Raw genomic sequence first — 14,705 nt, forward strand, 5'->3', positions numbered from 1 at the left:
CCCTGGTCCATAGTGGCAGGATCCTGCGGTGGCTCTGGAAACTCAAATGTCGCAGTCCCAGAAGAAGAACCAAACTCAAAACCCCCAGCAGGGTTAGGAGCAGCTGCAGCATCAGTAGTAGTCCGTGAAATGCGATGGCGACGTGAAGGAGGACAAGCAATGTAGTCATCAACAGAAGGGTGAAAACGTAACTGCTCTGGATCATTACTAATGGTAGTAAGATCAGGTCACGGAAGGCGAACAAAGTGCTCTCCTGTGTCATCAACAAACCTCCACAACAAACCCGGTTTCAGCCAATGTGCACTCCTCAAATACTACTCATCCATAAGATGTCTCTTAGTGATAACACTATAACCATCAGTAGGAATTCTTTTGAACTGAAGAATAGCAATAATAAGGCTCCCCACAACCTCTTTCTTAATGCCAGTACCCAGAAGTAGCTTGGTCTGGAGATCAACCAAGTAGTGTGCAAAAACAGCTCCAAAGTTGAGGAGCATAGGGTCACGACGCTCATCAGTAGACATAGAAGGAATCATGTTGCCAACACCACAACTCAAAAGTAGAGCTCTGCAGCTCTCATCTTGTTAGGCTCCATCTTACACTGAAAAGTGGTAGCAACAGCTCTAAGGACATATCTGAGTACAGGATGGCGGACCTCTGATTGAAGCATTCTCTTGGAATTATACAAAGGAGAGAGATCCTCATAATGCTTGGACAAAGCAACTTTTTGATACCAATGGACCCAACCAAATACATCACAAAGATGAGCAAAAGCGATACCATAAGGCACTCCGTTAATGAAGAAATGCAGTTCACCGTCTCTTGCCATTGGTGCCTGCTCATTCTGATAAGTGATCCTAACAAAAGCCATGAATTGTCACACTAAATCCGGATAAAGATCATACTGCCTAGTACAGATGGTTCCTAAACTCATTTTATCAAGCACATCCAAGACCTCATCATAAATTCCCATCCTATGAAGAATAGCATGATCAACAAATCTTGTAGGCTCAATCTCAACTTCCTGCCATGCATTGTAGAGCATTGTCTCATAATCTCCCCAAACACCCACTGGCCTATTGATGAATTCAGGCTTTCCAAGCTCAGCAAGCTTGTTATTGGGCCATTCTCTCTCAGTTGGAATTGGTTGATTCTCTTCTTTTGGCCATGGGAACCGAGATTGGATGGGAGATGGAAGAGACAAGTCAGGTAAAGTCGTGGAAGCTCTCGTCGGAGGTCGCGGAGGCGGAGCAGCTCTCGCCGGAGCTGATGGAGGCGGACGGCGGTTGGTCTGGCGAGTTGAGCGAGTTGAAGAGGAAGCTTCGCCGTCGTTGGTTCGAGCCTTCTTGTTGGATGCCATCACTCCAAAATCCGAAATTGACACTGGATCCAGGTAGAGGAGAGAAAATCGAGTGAGTTAGCACTTGGAATCACTCAAAACGGTTAAAAATCAAGAGAGTTATGGTGTCTTGAAGATTCTCGTCGAGTTTGAGAAATGAAGAACATGAGAGACGGCCGAGGGTTTATGTCGCGATTCGCTCTTTTTCAACAGTGTCGATCGATGCCAATTAATGAGTGTTGGTCGACACCAATTTTAATTTGGTCCGGCCCAACTTCATTCAAAGCCCAGTAAGCTAGAAACCCATCAAAATCAAATTCGATGGCCCGTTTTCTCGTCTCTGGTCCATAATAGTGTCGACCGACACCCAGGTGGTGTCGGTCGATGCTAGCTCTGATCAATGATAATTGAAACTTTTCCATCTTTTGTTTTTATTTTTCCTGAAACAATGAAAACTCAAAACCCAAAATTAATATGTTAGTAATCCTAAAAGCAAAAATTCAAAATAATTAATTCCTACCAGTGGGTTGCCTCCCACTCAGCGCTTGTTTTAAGTCATTAGCTTGACTTGGCAGCAGATTAGGCAGATGGTGCATCATCGAAACGCACAATGTGTCCGTCTGGTATCTCAGCTTTCACCCAATAGTGTTTCACCCTTTGGTCATTAACAGTAAATTTCTCTCCTTTGGAGTTCAACAGCACAATAGCTCCATATGGTCTGACTTCTAGAACAATAAAAGGACCAGACCAGCGGGAACACATCTTTCCAGGAAACAGCTTCAAGCGGGAATTATAAAGGAGAACCTGGTCATTAGGCTCAAAGTGTCTGGAGATGATCTTCTTATCATGATATGCCTTGGTTCTCTCCTTGTACAGCTTGGAATTCTCAAATGCATGAAATCTCAGCTCATCCAACTCATTCAACTGCACTAACCTTCTCTCTGAAGCTGTCTTGGCATCAAAATTCATCAACTTAACTGCTCATGCTGCCTTGTGCTCTAACTCTACTGGTAGATGACATGCTTTCCCATAAAGCAGATGAAAAGGTGTGGTGCCAAGTGTTGTTTTATAAGCAGTTCTATATGCCTAAAGTGCATCATCAAGCTTTGCAGCCCAATCCTTCCTTGTAACACCCACTGTTTTCTCTAGAGTCTGAGGATGATATGGATTAGCCACTCTATGTTGAACACCATACTTCTCAAACACTTTATTGATAAAGTGCTTACTTCTATCACTAATGACAATTCTAGGAACTCCAAACCGCGGAAAGATAATGGCCTTAAACAACTTAAGAACCACAGCAGAACCATTTTTTGGACTTGCAATTGCTTCAACCCACTTGGAAACATAATCAACAGCCACTAAAATGTATTGATTCTTGTAAGAAGAAGGGAATGGTCCCATAAAGTCTATGCCCCAGCAATCAAAAACTTCAACCTCAAGGATAAAGTTTTGTGGCATCTCATGCCTCTTACTAATCTGACCTTTCCGCTGACAAGCATCACATCTAGAGACAAACTCATTAGCATCCTTGAACAATGTTGGCCACCAAAATCCAGCTTGTAGCAAAGTGTCCAGCATAATCTGATCCATGGCAGTGAAATAGAACATCAGGAACCTCTATCTCAGCTAGACATCTTCTGTAAACGCCATCACTGCAATGCTTATACAAATAAGGCTCATCCCAATAATATCTCCTTAGCTCTCTCAAAAACCTCTTCTTATGATAGCATGTAAAGTTGTCTTGTTCTACCTCTGCAGCAAGATAATTGGCAATATCAGCATACCAAGGTTGATTGGAGCTAGCCACAACAGCTAAATCCCCATCATTTGACCAATCTGTTTTGGGAAACAAAGGGTGTCGATTGATGCTAGTATGGTGTCGATCGACACCACATGCATCTGAAGACAAATTCTTCAAGTCATCAGTCCGAAACCCAGTATCAACAAAATAAACATGTTCTTCAGGTAGACAATCACGAATTGGGACATCATCATCAATCCTAATCCTGGACAAGTGATCAGCAACACCATTCTCTATCCGCTTCTTATCCCTTACTTCAATGTCAAACTCTTGTAGAAGAAGAATCTATCTCAAAAGTCTAGGCTTAGCATCCTTCTTCTGCATCAAGTACCTTAATGCAGCATGATCAGTATGAACAATGACTTTTGAACCAACCAGATAAGACCTAAACTTCTCAAAAGCAAACACCACAGCCAACAACTCCTTCTCTGTTGTTGCATAATTTCTTTGTGCCTCATCAAGTGTCCTGCTTGCATAGTAGATTGCATGAAGCTTCTTATCTTTTCTTTGTCCCAGCACTGCTCCCACTGCAAAGTCACTAGCATCACACATTACTTCAAATGGAAGATCCCAATCTGGTGGCTGAACAATAGGTGCACTCACAAGCTCCTGCTTAATCCTCTCAAAGGCTATGCGGCATTCATCAGTGAATTCAAACTTGACATCTTTACACAACAAAGCAGAAAGTGGTCTTGCTATCTTGCTGAAATCCTTGATAAAACGCCTATAGAACCCTGCATGTCCAAGAAAGCTCCTCACAGCCTTCACATTCTTTGGTAGTTGAAGACCTGTCATCACTTCTATCTTAGCGCGGTTAACTTCTATTCCAGCTTCTGAAACCCTGTGGCCAAGCACTATGCCGTCTCTAACCATAAAATGACATTTTTCCTAGTTAAGCACCAGATGCTTCTCTTCACACCTTGCTAGCACCTTACAGAGGTTGTCCAAACAGCTTTTGAATGAAGATCAATAAACTGAAAAATCATCCATGAACACCTCCATATAATCTTCAATCATAGCACTGAAGATAGACATCATGCATCTCTGAAATGTCGCAGGAGCATTACAGAGACCAAAAGGCATTCTACGGTAAGCGAAGGTATCATAGGGACAAGTGAAGGTGGTCTTCTCTTGGTTATCAGGATGAATGAGAATCTGGAAGAAGCCTGAGTAACCATCCAAAAAGCAGTAGTATGAATGATTAGCTAACCTCTCCAGCATCTGGTCAATGAAAGGAAGTGGGAAGTGATCTTTCCTTGTTGCAGCATTCAGCTTCCTATAGTCTATGCACATCCGATGACCAGTAATTGTCCTTGTAGAGATCAGCTCATTCTTGTCATTCTTCACCACTGTGACTTCACCCTTCTTAGGAACAACATGTACCAGACTAACCCAATTGCTGTTAGATATCGGATAGATGATCCCAGCATTCAGCAGCTTCATGATCTCCTTCTTGACAACATCTTGCAAATTCGGATTCAGCCTCCTCTGATGCTCAATAGATGTCTTAGCTCCTTCCTCAAGATGAATCCTATGCATACACAAGTCTGGAGAGATTCCTGCAATATCATCAAGAGAATAGCCAAGAGCTTTGCGAAACTTGCGCAGCTTACGTAGCAATAAAGTGAGCTCTGCATTGTTCAAGGAAGCACTAACAATAACAGGATAAGAAGAGTTCTCACCTAGAAATGCATACCTTAAACCTGCAGGAAGTGGCTTGAGATCAAGCTTTGGAGCTTTTTCAAGACTCCAATCAGAAGCCTTTGCAGCTTGTGAAGAAGTACTAACCAATTCCTCTTGTGCAACTAGCTTCTTCACTTGTTCATTAGCATCAAACAGTTTGAAATACCCAGCAGCAATGTCATCTAGATGCTCAGCTTCTTCAGCAGAAGCAACCAATGCTCTCTCTAATGGATCCTCAGGATGCAGCTCCTGAAATATCTCTTCAGCCAGATTAGACAATGTGTCTACATAGTTGGCCTTTTAACCAGGTTCTCCATGTCAAAGCGCATTTGTAAATCACCAATGTTGAGACCAATCTGACCCTTCTTTACATCAATTATAGCTCCAGCAGTGGCTAAGAATGATCTTCCCAGAATAAGAGGGCCCTTGGGTTCCTCCTCATACTTTAATACCACAAAATCAGTAGGTATCAAACATTCACCAATCTTAATTAAAACATCTTCAAGAACACCATCTGGAATACGAACAGACCGGTCAACAAGGATGAGAGTGAGCTTAGTAGGCTGGAAGTCTGTCATTTCCAGGCTGAGTGCTACTGATCTTGGCATTAGGTTGACACTAGAACCAATATCACACAAAGATCTAGCAAATCTGTCAGTGAAGATTGTACAATCAAGAACAAAGCTCCCTGGATCAGGAAGTTTTTCTAGGATCTTGTTCTGAATGATGGCACTGACTTGGGCTGAAATCATCATCACCCCCCGCTCAGCACTAAAATCCTTGGTTACCATTCTCTTGACATACATTCTAAGCATTGGAGAAATCTTAACAGCATCAACCAAAGGTAACTCAATAATAAGCTTCTCCATCATGGCCTTGCATTTAGCATCATCTAGCTCTTGTTTAGACTTCCTTGGATTTTTGGGGAATGAAACCTTAGGTATGTAGACTCTTTCTGTAACTGGAATAGGAAATTTCTCGAGCTCAGGTTTGGTTCGTTAAGGGTGTCGACCGATTCCAGGGTGGTGTCGATCGACACCATCGTTCTGTGTATTGCGCAAGACTTTGGGTGACTTAGGTGTCGACCGATGCTCAGTAGTGTCAGTCGACACTGGCTCAGCAGAAACATCCTCTTCGTCTCCTATATCAATCAACTCTTGTAGATCATCAGTTTGATTCTTCTGGGGTATAGAATGGAGTTGTTTGCCACTTCTCAATGTGACTGCATTGCAAGAATGTTTAGGATTTGATTCAGTTCTTGAAGGGAGATAACCTTCTTGCCTTTTCACAGACCCAGCAGTCTACGCAACCTGACTTTCCAGCTTCTTGACATGAATGTTCAAAGCTTCAAACTTTCCATTAAGGTCAGTGTAGACATTATCTAGCTTCCCATTGAAAGTCATTGTCATTTGCTCTTGACCTTGCAAAAGCTGCTCAAGCATAGCTTCCATCTTACTAGTCTCAACTGACTTAGGAGGTGGAGATTGATATGAATTGTTGCCATAAGTCCTTGTGTATCCACTGTTTTGTTGCTGCTTTTGATATTCAGGGTTGGGTGTGAAACCAGAAGAGTTGCCCTGAAAGTTACTGCGCTGGCTGTTTCCATTGTAAGGTCTACTACCTTGCTGATTTTCAAACCGCTGTCCTTGGTTTCCATAGACATAGTTCTCCTCCTCTTCCTCATGATTTCCTTGATCAGGTTTGGGCTCATATGTCTCAACTTCAGCAGCAAAATGAACAGATTTCTTGCCCACAAGGAGATTATGCACTGAATCCAACTTAGCATTAACAGAAGCTAACTGGTTTGAATCGAATCCTCCATGTAATCTTTTCCTTTCAGCATCTGCTCTCTTAGAACTATTGCTAGCAGCTAAGTTCTCAATCAAACATTCAACATCTTCTGGAAGTCTTGTCTTGAAATTCCCATGACTTGCAGCATCTAAAGCCAACTGATACTCCCAGTCACACCCTCTGAAGAAGATAATTAGCAGTTGAACCTTTGAAAAACCATGGTGTGGACAGTCCCTTTGGTAAGCCTTGAATCTCACCAAGCTGTTTTGAAAGCTTTATCTGGTCTTTGCTTGAAAGAGGACAGCTTGATTCAACTCATCTGACATTGCATCATCATAGAAGTAGTTGAGGAAGGCCACCTTGACATCACGCCAGTTTGTCAATGATCCAGCAGGCAACTGTTTCAACCACTGAAATGCCTCTCCTGCAAGTGAGTAAGGGAAGAGTTTTCAAAAGATGTAGTCCTCAGTCACTCCATTAGCCTTGATGCTAGTCACCAGATCCTCAAAATGCTCAATGTGGTCCAAGGGCTTCTCATCGGGCAAAGCAGAGAAAGGTCTCTGCCCAACTAGTTGAAAGTACGCAGGTTTCAACTTAAAATCATTCCTCTAAAATGGAGGAGGAACAATAGCAGACCGGTTCTCATACATAAGATCAGCCTGGTTGTAGTCAGCAATGGTCCTGATCAGATCCCGGTTTTGATCCTGTCTTCGAACTGGATTCTGGACGTGGTTGGCAGCTCCACGTAAGTCTACTGCAGGTGGGTGTCGATGGACACCCTCAGGTTGGTGTCGATCGACACCAAAATTTGGCTCATCAACGACACCAGCTTGCTGATTCACGACAGCCTGCTCGTTGACAACAGGTTCGGCAATCACATTGCCTTCTAAATCAAACTTTTGGCCCAGCTCATTGCGCAAGTGGCCCTCTTGATCCCTCAAAACACCAGCCTCATCACGCATCAGAATGATTGGGTTAACCATCTTCAAAGATTTGGCTGTTTTTCTGTTCTCACGCTCAAGTTTTCCCAACTCTTGATTTGAAAAATTCACAGTAGGACCAGACTTGTTGCTCCTTGTGTGAGTTCTAGGAGGCATGCACCTGAAACACCAAAGAGAAGAAAAACAAAAACGTGTAAGTAGAAAATAAAAAGAAAAATTTAGACGAAATTAAAAACTCAAATCTAATGGTAGATCAAAGCCCCGGCAACGGCGCCAAAATTTGATAAGCTCAAATTAATCCCTAGAGCTACTCTCTCAAACAAGAGATCAATGTAGTATTTATGGGTCAAATCCACAGAGACTCAAGATCAACACCATAGATTATAGAGTTTTGTTATTATGCTAAACACGTTAATTTAATTATTGAAAAAGCAATGCAAATATGTTGTGAATTCAGAAAATCAAAGGGTTAAGCCTAGGGAATTTTTCATGTAATTATGAAATATTAAATCAATAAAATAATTAAGGTTCAAGAAATAAAAATCAGATCTAGAACTCTAAACTTTTGGTAAAATAAATCAGTTCTCACTGCAATTATTATCTAAATTTAAAACCAGAAAATCCAAATCTCTTTGTAAAATTCTAAGTTATAAATCAGCTTTAAGAACAGGTTTAGATAAGTTCACAAAATCACTAAATCAAATCTCTTTGCAGAAAGTAATTTTGCTCACCAATGGTTTAATCAGGAAAACAATTATATTCTCATATCAATTTATTTCCCTAAGATAATAATTCTAGGTGATCAATCAAGAATTATTGTGAAGAACAACCAAAGATGAAGATCATAAAAGATTAAGAACCCTAAAAATCGCAGATCTAATAAATCATAAAAACCCTGTGAAAAAACTTAAACCTAACAAACAAATTACTCAGACATGTTTAATGAAGAAGACATCATAATTCTGAATAACATGCAATTAAAATTAAAAGAGTAAAGGGAGTTCAAGAATTTCTTCTCTACAAAGCAGTTCAGATTCTCTCTCTCTCCAAAGCTCTCAAGGTTGCAGAAAAATAATAATTGCTAGAAAACAACTTAATGGTTTGGAAAACCTAAAAATACTATATATACATCCTAAAACACGTCCAGGGGCTTATGTTGCAATTGTAGAAGACTTTGGCCAAATTTGTAAATCTTCCAATTCTTGTTCTCTCGTCGACTAAACACGAGTGTCGATCGATGCTCATGTGGTGTCGATCGACACCATCACTCTGATCCGACTCCAAGTTTATTTCCTTCGGTAAAATGCTCCAAAATGATCCAAATTGCTCCAAATTGCTCCATCCGTGCCAAATTCCTAGATAACCTGTAAAGACTCAAAAATAACCTAGAAACAAATCAAAAGACTCAAAAACACACATATATCATGGTTAAAAACCGTAAAAACCATGATATATCAGTACAAGTGTGTCTAACCTTAGTCTCGGTGTCATAAATGGGATTGAGGCAAGAGTCCGGTTTGGAATTATGTGAAACATCCTGAATCACATCTTTCATAGCGGACGGGCTGTTTCCAACAGAAGGTTCCTGTATAAAATGATTAAGATGAATAAAGATGCAGAAAAACTAGATTCCGGATGATTGAAAACAACTACATACCGTTGTCCCAAACAGGTGGACATATTGTTCTCAGTCGTGTGGGTTAAGAAGGATATCATCAGGAGATGTGACTGCTTTGCTAGGAGATTGTTGAGGAGTTGGGGTGGCGTCCGAACAGTCACATTCTCTGCAGCATTCTCTGGACCAAAGGTAAACTCATCGCCTGCAACAGTGGAAGGTGATGATTCCTTAATAATGGAGGGAGTAACGGATGCATGCCTCGTAATGGTGCGCCGTAGTAGTAGTGTTAACCGCCTACGGAATCAAAGGGTGTTTATCTGAGCCTGTAGTTTTATGTTCTCAGCTTCTAAATTTTTAAACTTACTATCTCCCGCATCTCTAATAGAATTAAGTTCTTTCTCTCTAACAAATCAGCCAAAACGTTGTCGTCAGTATTGGTGAAGATAACACGGGCATCTTAGAACTCGAGCATTTGGACTTGGGTGAAGAGTGATTGACACAAAGTTTGGCAGAAATCTCTTTCCGCCTAGGAACAATGTGCTTCCTGTGTAGCCCTTAACCCTTCTTATCTGGTAAAGTTATTAAAGGCAACGAACAATCATCCCTGGCCATTCCTTTTTGGTGAAGATATGTCCTGCCTGAATGAGACTTTCCAAATGAGCAATCTTTTTTTCTTTAATCTCGTCGTCCCACTCTCCCCAACCAGATTCTTGTTGGACAGCTTTCAAAAACGGAGAAACTAATAGCTGCGGTTGTGACAGATAAAATGTCATTATGTGTGTATCCACGTGGATAATGTAAGCCAAAGATTAATAATGTGTATATATGACAACTTACATCTGGATAATGCTCAACACATATGACGTCTGTCAGAGGTAGATTATATTTTGGTAGGCCAACTGAAGACCATTCCAGGAAAGTGCGGGTGTCACCAGCACATTGTACCTTGTCAAGTAATCCAGAAATCTTACGATATGCGAGCAGTTGAAGCGCAAGAGGGAAGCCATGCAAACGGAAGGACTTCTGTTGTAACTTCTCGGTGAAACTCTTCAAGGGGTCCGTTGGTTTAAGAACCTTGCCCTGCCTTTTAAGTCTTTTAGCCACAGTTTTGGATGCGATTTGAGATCAGGTCTCATAGTTGAAATAGTCTTCAAGAAGGATTCTCTGCCCCAAGGAAATGCTAGGAAGGAGTCGATGTCTTCAAGCATCTCAACATACTTCCAAGTTGGTCTATCGTTTGGCTGGAGGCTATGAGTACACCACGACTATGAGAAGCAATGCAAGCCGAAGCTTCCAATCCAAATCCTTGATAGTATGGTCTTCAAAATTATTGTGGACATCAGCTAGGGTTGCCTTGCGATCTTCCCCAATCAACTTATCCTAGTAACATTCATCATCAGAGTCGGGAGCAGGTTCGTCTTCGGGGTTGTAATCTTCCGGAAATTCGCCATAGGGAAGGCCAGTTACATCACCAAATTCAACTAAAAGAAATCTCATAGGGTATCCACCAAAAACAATCCACATCTCGTACTTCTTTTTGGATAAAACCTGCCTACAAAGCAGAGCGTGGAGTAATTTGCATGAGATAGAAGACTCACTAATACGAAGCCTGAATAGAGAACCCAAACTTGAACTAAGAATCGTATCAAATTGGGGAGTGCCTTTGAGGACCTTGTAAATGGCCGTCAGGATATCAGGTCGTGAGTAAACATTCAGCCTAGCGTCGGGATAACGGTCAGTTGCAAACAGACGGCGAGAAAGAAGATCATCCCACTCTGCAGATTATTCTCCAGAAGTATCCCCACAGTTTTAGATGACGGTTCATTGGCCGAGGATTTGGATATGCGACGGCGGGTCTCTGCCATGTGCGAAGGAGGTTCACGGCGGCAAGTTAAACGGAAAACGGAACAGATGGAGGTAATGGGACAAACGGAATGAGTGGTAGGATTCAAGGGATTCGGAATTGCGGACCTGAAAATTGGTGAAATGCAATATTAGGGTTGATGAGAATTGGGGATCTAGGGTTTGGGGGAGAATTAAGGATCTAGGGTTTGGGGGATTGGGGATTTTTTGTTTTTACGGTTGTGAAAAAAAATCTACTGAATAAAGAAAGAATAGACATAGGTAAGTTATGTTTGATGGAAGAGAGTTGGTTTGTTTAGTTTGAGGGATAAGTGGTAATTTTACAGAAGAAAAGTATTGTGATAGTAGAAAGTGGGTGTGTGTGTGTTAATAGTTTATGAGAAAGTGAGTGTAGATGTAAAATTCTCTAAAACAAAAGAGTATGCATGCTTTGAGATTTGATTTAAAATCTGTCGTTGGATCAGTCCATTAATCGATGGTAAAAAGACCAGACCGTCAGGCTATATTTGAGTCCATTACAAATTACTTAACGATCAGAGACAAGTCTATTCATTATTTTACCATCGTTTGGTCGTGATTTTTTAATATAGTAAATTTGTAGCATCTATAGTTTTGTAACTTTTGTTTATTTGTGTTTAGTAGCTTTTTTTCTTTTTACTTTTTTCAACATGGTTCTATTAGAATTAGATACTAGAAAACTCACCGTTTTAAAACAGATTGCCAACAATTACTTTTTCTCACAACACACCGAATTTTTTTTGAGTAATATTAGTAACTACCACTAGACTCAAAAAGAATTGAGAAAATACCACTGAGTCACAAAACTTTGGAAACTACCATTTTTCAGTGATGTGAAAAATCAAAACTGCCCTCAAACAAAAAACAAAAGATGTATCAGCATTACATGTGATCTTAATAAATAACGTGTAATACAAAAAAAATGCATGTTATAAAAAAAAAAACGACGGAGATTCCAAGAAAATTTGATATTCAGTGAAATAAAAATGAAGATCTTTGACTATTAAAGGAAGAATGTACACATAAATATGTAGAGAGTTAGGATGACACTACTGTTGATGGCATAGGAGAGGTAAAGAAGGTGGAGAATCAAGAGCAGTTGGAGAATGAAATAAGAGGAAGTGATGGTGGTGTTGGTCTTCATGACTGTAGTTAATGGTGAAAAAGAGAGAAAAAAAAAAAGTAAGGGATGAAGATGAACAGAAATGGAAGTTGTTGTATCTTTTAACTCAAAAAAAAAAAAGAGGGTATTATGGAAAAGATGAAAGCATATTTTGGATACTATTTGGTAAAATGATAGTTCCTTAATTTCTTTTAAAAATTGTGCTATCTATTACATATACTTTTTTTTTTTCTTATAATTTTTGCTATATGTTTGGGAAGTTATTGACTACCCCGCAATTTTTTACAACCGCCATATTTGTGGGTCGTTTCACGCATTTGATATTTTGATACATGAATCATACAGCTCATATATATTTTCTGTACCACTATATAACATTCTATATTGTCCTAAATCAACTTGACTTGGTGGACATGAACGGTGATGGGTAACTGAATTTTGTTTTAAGTACAATGTTCTTTATATATAAAAATTACAAAATCTAAATTACTTGTTTTAAAGCATTTAAACCAGTAAAGTCTTAAATACGTGTCACAAAATCTTTGAAATACCCTTTGTCCCCAAGAATTCATCTCTTATGTATCTTTATCGCATGTGATGATATGACTTGTGACACAATATATGATCAAGACATTTTTATTTATGAATTAAACAATGTAAAATCAGATTTTATGCAATAATGATTTGATAGACAATAAAGGAAAATTAGAAAATAAAAAAACAAAATTATGACCAAGACATATAGTATATATATATATATTGCATGTTGTGTTGCGGAAAAATATAAAAAAGAGAACAAAATTACATTGTAAAGGAGTGAAGACTGAGGAGTGATAAAATGGGAATGTAGAATGGCCAATCACAATTCAAAAGGTGGTTGCCTTTTAGGCTTTTTATATTCCAACCACTGTCTCAAACATTAAATAAGATAAAAAAGAGACATCACTTTTCTTTTCACTATTTTCGTTTTTTGTTTGTTATGTATTCTTGTTGAAAATAAAATATTATTTTGCATTATTCAGTTTTTTATATATAGAAAGTTGTAAAAATCTATCACAACAGATTTGCCACTATTATATCCCACTCTTCATTGTGGGATATTATAGATACCATTATGTGGTCTTTGATCTGTTTTTTTTTTAAAGTTAATAAACAAATTAGTTTTCAAAATTACATTGGGGAAACAAAAGAAAAGTTGTATATGTATATTTGTGACAAAAAAAGGTGTATATGTATATATATTGTAATATACGCAATGTGGAATATTAAATATTGCATTTTAGATGTGCTTACCTTTGAAATCATAGCAAATTATGGGTCTAGCGCAACCTAATAATTCGAGATTTTGTTCTGATTTTATATATGACAATTTATAAGAAAAAGATAAAATTCTAAAACTAAGATAAAAAAAATTGTAGCCAGAATATATGGTTCTATTTCGTTGTTATTTCCTAACATATACATTGTTGATGGTGACAAAATATATACATTTGTTGGATAAAAACAACTCTTAACATGTATATAACGTTATGGTGTAGAATTATGTTTTTACTATATAACGTGGTTTAGAATTTTTCTTAAGAAAGTGCATGCCAAAAGTGAAAGAAAAAAACTAGAATATTTCAGAAAAATATATATATATATATATATATATATATATATATATATATATAAACCGGTCAGCTACATTTTATCTCCTTCTACAAGTTGGATAATTTGACTATTCCCATTCAAACAAAACATCATTAGAGAAAACTCTAAAAATGATCACGCTATATCATGATTTCTTTTTTGTCGGCAAGTTTATGTTTCCAGGAAAAAAAAAACGGAGAGTTCAATGTCGTCGCATAATGTAGAAGATAAGATGATGCAATAGACCATTTGTACTTAAACGTCGTGAGAAAATCTTATTACATATTTCTTTATAATCACTGTTTTATTACCCCTAGAATGAAAGAGCCATAATAAAAGATGGTTAAAACTTAAAAGCAGTGTCCTGAAACAAGCGAATTCGCTCAATTGCATCATTATTTTTTGACATCACTGCACACATCATTTTTCACCTAGAATTTTAAGATACTTTTTCTTTTAGTTTGAGAAAATTAGAAAAACTGAATGAGTTAGTTACGAAATTATATTTGATTTCAGTCAAATGCAGATAGCCGAGATTTGTTTTATTATAATGTTTGTATTCAGTACAATACTCGTTAGAAACTGTTAGGTTGTTAAATGTTATGAACGTAAAGTCTGAGTGTTATTGATAGATGTACAAGAGTCTTTTATATAAGAGAGATCCTAAACTTTAGGGATATGAACTAATCCTATATAACAAATAGATTACAACATAGTTTAGTTATCCTTATTTCTATACCCCCCTCAAGTTGGGGGTGAGAGATCCTGAATGGCCAACTTGGAAAGTAGATATTCGAACGTTGGAGCAGGTAAGACCTTGGTTAGTATGTCTGCAGGCTAGTCCTTTGTAGTGATATGATCAGTAGTAATGAGCTTCGCCTGGACAGCATCAC

This window comes from Camelina sativa, chromosome 2, assembly GCF_030686135.1.
Source record: "Camelina sativa cultivar CO46 ecotype springtype chromosome 2, ASM3068613v1".
NCBI classification, from domain to species: Eukaryota; Viridiplantae; Streptophyta; class Magnoliopsida; order Brassicales; family Brassicaceae; genus Camelina; species Camelina sativa.